This window comes from Pongo pygmaeus, chromosome 12 (genome assembly GCF_028885625.2).
Source record: "Pongo pygmaeus isolate AG05252 chromosome 12, NHGRI_mPonPyg2-v2.0_pri, whole genome shotgun sequence".
NCBI classification, from domain to species: Eukaryota; Metazoa; Chordata; class Mammalia; order Primates; family Hominidae; genus Pongo; species Pongo pygmaeus.
Window position 1 is genome coordinate 6,647,375 of NC_072385.2, and position 6,301 is coordinate 6,653,675.

The window sequence follows — 6,301 nt, forward strand, 5'->3', positions numbered from 1 at the left end:
CAGCACAAATGGCTGGGAGGCATTGAGGAGACGTGAAGTGAGAATATTTCTTGCTCTTGCCAAAGTCCCATAGAGTGTTTGCTGCAGTGATGCAGGCAGAGAAATCTAGGCCGTTTGTGCAAATAAAGAACAGAGAGTAGTGCAAATAAAGAACAGGCAATGCAAATAAAAGAACAGTAATGCAAATAAAGAACAGGTAATGCAAATAAAAGAACAGTAATGCAAATAAAGAACAGGTAATGCAAATAAAAGAACAGTAATGCAAATAAAGAACAGGTAATGCAAATAAAAGAACAGTAATGCAAATAAAGAACAGGTAATGCAAATAAAAGAACAGTAATGCAAATAAAGAACAGGTAATGCAAACAAAAGAACAGTAATGCAAATAAAGAACGGGTAATGACATCCTCCTGCATGGTAACGCCTCACAGTCTGATAATGTGCCTCATAGTCACAAAGCAGCTGCTGGAGCTCTGAATGTCCTGCCCTCAAAAGAGCATTCCTAGCAGTAAGCAAAGGCATGGGCACAACACGGTTTTCACATTCTTACAAAGTGACTGCTGAAGCTCTGGACATCACGCCATTAAGAGAGCATTCCTAGCAGTAAGGGAGGCCATGGGCACAAGAGAGTTTTCTCACAATCACAAAGTGGCTACTGAAGCTCCGTACATCATGCCTTCAAGACAGCATTGCTAGCAGGAAGGAAGGGCATGCACACAACAGAGTTTTCTCATACTCACAAAGTGGCTGTTGAAGCTCCGGACATCACATGCTCAAGATAGCATTCCTAGAAGGAAGGGAGGCCATGGGCACAACAGAGTTTTCTCATACTCACAAAGTGGGTGCTGAAGCTCCAGACATTACACCCTGAAGAAAGCATCCCTAGCAGGAAGTGAGGGCATGGGCATGGCAGAGTTTTCTCATAGTCACAAAGTGGCTGCTGAAGCTCTGGACATCACACCATCAAGAGAGCATTCCTGGTAGGAAGGAAAGGCATGGGCACAGCAGAGTTTTCTCATAGTCACAAAGTGGCTGCTGAAGCTCCAGACATCACATCCTCAAGACAGCATTCTTAGCAGAAAGGGAGGGCGTAGGCAAAGATAGTTTTTCCTCTGTTCCTCTTTTGCCTTGCTTGTCCCACACACTTTATCAAGTCTGAAGCTTGGCCAGCAGAAATGGGGAACAGATTGACCTGCCTGGTTCATCCCCTGGGTTGGGGCAGGATCCTGTAAAGGAAATTAGGGTCTTATTAAAGAAGCGAGGGGGTGGGGCATGGTGGCTCACGCCTGTAATCCCAGCACTTTGGGAGGCTGAGGAGGGTGGATCATGAGGTCAAGGTATCAAGACCATCCTGGCCAACATGGTGAAACCCCGTCTCTACTAAAAATACAAACATTAGCTGGGGGTGGTTGTGTGCGCCTGTAGTCCCAGCTACTCAGGAGGCTGAGGCAGGAGAATTGCTTGAACCTGGGAGACAGAGGTTGCAGCGAGCTGAGATCACACCACTGTAATCCAGCCTGGGCAACAGAGCGAGACTCTTTCTCGGAAAAAAAAAAAAAGAAAGAAGAGAGGGCAAATGGCTTTTTAAAAGTTAAGGAGAATGGTCGTTGTGGAGGAAAGATACACAAAGTCACAAATTTCAAGAGACATTTTGTGGGTAGAGGAAATGGGCATGAGTGATAATGGGTGCAGGATCTCCTTGGGTTGAAGAGAGTGTTCTAGAAGGAAATAGACTGATGGTTTCACAGCATGGTGAAAGTGTTAAATACCATTGAGCTGTTCTCTGCAAGATAGTTAAGGGGAATTTCATGGTATGCGAATTTTATCCCAATAAAAAAAAAGTTTAGGCCAGGTGCGGTGGCTCACACCTGTAATCTCAGCACTTAGGGGGGCTGAAGTGGGCGGATCACCTGAGATCGGTAGTTTGAAACCAGCCTGGCCAACATGGGGAAACCCCATCTCTACTGAAAATGCAAAAAATTAGCCAGAGGTAGTGGGTGCCTGTAATCCCAGCTACTCCGGAGGCTGAGGCAGGAGAATGGCATGAACCTGGAAGGCGGAGGTTGCAGTGAGCCAAGATCGCGCCACTGCACGCCAGCCTGGGCGACAGAGCAAGACTCCGTCTAAAAAAAAAAAAAAACAAAAGTTTACCTTTTGGTGGAGGAAGGCAACTGCATATGTACACGCGTACAGACACACGTGCCCGCATACATATGTGCATATACAGACATGCAGTTTCTTTTCTTTTAACTAATAAGCTTTCTTATTGGTAAGACAGAGCATTTTCATGTAAATGATCATATTTTTATAATTAGAAAATGTGATTTGTAGGTTTTTTTCTGTTTTTTGTGCAGTTCTCCTATCTAGTAAAGTTTGATTTTTTTCTTTTTTTTTTTTTTTGAGATAGAGTCTCGCTCTGTCGCCCAGGCTGGAGTGCAGTGTAGGGTCTCAGCTCAATGCAAGCTCCGCCTCCCGGGTTCAGGCCATTCTCCTCCCTCAGCCTCCTGAGTAGCTGAGACTACAGGTGCCTGCCACCACGCCTGGCTAATTTTTTGTATTTTTAGTAGGGATGGGGTTTCACCATGGTCTCGATCTCCTGACCTTGTGATCTGCCCACCTCGGCCTCCCAAAGTGCTGGGATTACAGGTGTGAGCCACCGCGCCTGGCCAAGTTTGATTTTTTTAGTTGCCAACTTCATATTTTTTTATTTACTTTTAATTTTTTAATTTTTTTAGGCAGAGTCTTGCTCTGTCATCCAGGCTGGAGTGCAGTGGTGTGATCTTGGCTCACTGCAACCTCTGCCTCCTGGGTTCAAGTGATTCTCCTGTCTCAGCCTCCCGAGTAGTTGGGATTACAAGCGCCCGTCACCATGCCTGACTAATTTTTGTATTTTTAGTAGAGATGGGGTTTCTCCATGTTGGCCAGGCTGGTCTCAAATTCCTGACCTGAGATAATCCACCAGCCTCAGCCTCCCAAAGTGCTGGGATGACAGGCGTGAGCCACTGTGCCTGGCCTGTTTTTTCTCAGAAAGAGTCTCTGTTGAAGGGTTCAGAACCCAAGCTGGGACTGGGCATGGTGGCTCATGCCTGTCATCCCAGCTACTCGGTGGGGCCTGTCACCCAGGAGGTGGAGGTTGCAGTGAGCTGAGGTTGCACCACTGCACTCCAGCCTGGGTGACAGAGTGAGACTCCGTCTCAAAAAATAAAATAAAATAAATAAAATAAAACAAATAAAATAAATAAATAAATAAATAAAATAATAAAATAAAATAAAATATAAAATAAAATAAAATAAAATAAAATAAAGCTCTCAAAGGTACAGATACCAGGACACCCCATCTCATGTCTTGAGGTGGTGTCCATCATGTCCTGATACTGCCCGTTAGCTGGGGTTTGACATCAGACAGTCCCAGCACACTTTGTTCCTGATCTTTTACTTTCTTTGTACCTGCTTTGGGAGATCAGTATCTCTCTGTGCTACCAAGGGGACTCTTGGGATGGTCCAAATTGACCTTCAGTGAGGAACTCGTCACCTGAGTGTTCCAGCTCTGCCTCAGATCGTGCACAGATGGTCTTCAACAACAATCACTGGGTCCTGTTCTCTTCACAGCTACAACTTCCTTCTCAATGGTGCCAGTTCTCCCCAATACAGTCACATTAACTGGAGGGGTTCATAGCTGCACCCACAGACCTCACCAGAAGCTCCCATTCCTCAGCCCTCTGTCTTCTGCATGGTCCGGCTGTTATGCATAAGGTAGATGGATGGATGGATGGATGGATTGATAGATGGATAGGTGAATGGATGAATGGGTGGATGGATGGATAGATGGATGGATGGATGGGCAGATAGATGATAGATAGATAGAAGGATAGATAGACAGATTGACAGACACACGAATGGGCAGAAGAATGGATAGATAGATAGATAGATAGATAGATAGATAGATAGATAGATAGATAGATAGACAGAAAAATAGAGACAGATAGAGATAGATAGATTGACAGACAGATGGATGGACAGATGAATGGACAGAAGAATGGATGGATAGATACAGATAGAGAAAGAGATAGATAGATAGAGTTCGATAGAGAGCTAGATAAAGACATAGAAAGATGGATGATAGATAGAGATAGATAAAGATAATAGATGGGTAGATAGATGGACAGATAGATTAGATAAAATAGATAGGCAGGTAGGTAGGTAGATAGATAGATGGATAGATAGAAGAATACATTGATAGATCAATTGGATAGATGAATGGAGATACATAGAGAGATAGATAAATAGAAGGATAGACTATTAAGTTGATAGGATAGATGCGTAGAAATGGACAGATAGATGGAGGATAGATTGATACATCAATAGGATAGATGGATAGATAGATCAATTGATATGATAGATGGATGGAGATGGATAGATGGATGGATAGATAGAAGGATAGATTGATAGATACATAGAAAGATAGACCAATAGATAGATAGATACATAGATAGATAGATAGATAGACAAATAGATACATAGATTGACAGATATATAGATAGACTAATAGGTAGATAAATAGATAGATGATAGATATATATATATAGATAGATACACAGATAGATAGATAGACCAATAGATAGATAGATAGATAGACACATAGATTGACAGACAGACAGATAGGTAGATCGATACACAGATAGATAAATAGACACATAGATAGATAGATACATAGATACACACATAGATAGATACATAGATAGACAGACAGACAAACAGATAAGTACATAGATTGACATGTAGATAGATAGATAGATAGATAGATAGATAGATAGATAGATACATGATAGCTAGACACATAGACAGACAGAGATAGATATATAAAAATAGATGAGACCTTTTACTGACATTCAATATATTTTCAGCTGCAAAAGAAGGAAGCTGATCTAAGATCCTCATGTCTTCTTCTTATAAAGGTTCTTAGGGAGGTGGTGCTGGATCACGGGAGGGCCGCAAAGGTTCGGGTTCCAGGAGAGGTGTGATATCCTCCCAAGGAGCCAAAAGGCTGTGGAATTAGCCGTGGTCCCAACAGGCTAGTGAAGCATGAGCCTGTGGTGTTCCTCCCTAGACTTCCCAAGTCCAACCTCGGGTTTGGGAGCACTCCCAGGACAGCCCCCGAGATCTTGGCTGGCTTGGCTGTATTGCCTAAACCCCTTGGTAAGTTGGCTTCTACAGCAGATCTCACACCTTGTTTAGAAGAAGCCCACGTCTCCCGCCTCCCTGCCCGGCCTCTGCTCTAATCCGTCTCCTTCTTCATCGTCTTGCTTTCATGAGTTGAGTCTTTGGGGCAGATGGAAAAGGCAACTGTAAGAAAAATAACACAAAGCAATCAGACAAGGAGCTAAATCCACAGGTCAGATAGGTAATGATGCAGGAGCTTGAGAGAATCAAAGAACAGTTAAGATTGGGAACAGATAATATTGTGTTCATGCAGTTTTTCCAAGGTGCAAAGAATGAAGGAATCAGAGAAACCTGGTTAATTGTACAAAAACCCCTTACTAAGCGTGGAGAAGGCATGTGACATTCAGTGCCTAGGACAAAGCCCACACTTCCTGGGCTTCCAGATTTGAAGTGCAAGAAACAAAAAGACCATCAAAGGGAAAGTTCATACGACGAGGTGCCCAAGCTTTGAGGACGGAGCAAGGACCGAAACAGAAATCTCACTCCTTCCTTGTGGACAGTCAGGACACAGGTTAGTGACCGTGGAGAATGAGCTACACATGAGGCAGTGATTTGGAAATTGTTCAGACAATAGACAAACACAGGGCAGGCTACCTTTACCCAGGCACCATGATCAGAACTGGGTGGACATGGGGAGAAATTGAGACAGTGGTTTATCTCAGAAAGAGCCTGCTATCAGCTCTTCTGTAGACTTTAGATGTGGTCTCTGGTCTGTTGAGTCAGTGTGGTTTCTAAGGAAAGGAGCCTCGGGTTGATGAACCACTGGAGCCCTGTCCATCAATCACGTCCAAGTGGCCACACCAACTTCTCCACTGGTCACACTACTTTCATATACATCCATTGATATATTCTCCAAACCATGTTCAGAGCAACTTGAAGGTGGAGGTCAACTTGGAAGTTGGAGGTCAATTTGGATGGTTGGAGGTCATCTTGGAGGTGAAGGCCAACTTGGAGGTTAGAGCCAGCTTGGAGGTAGAGGCCAGCTTGGAGGTGGAGGCCACTCAACTTGGCGGTGGAGGCCACTTAACTTGGCGGTGGAGGCCAATGTGGAAGTGAAGGTGAACTTGATGGTGGAGGCCAA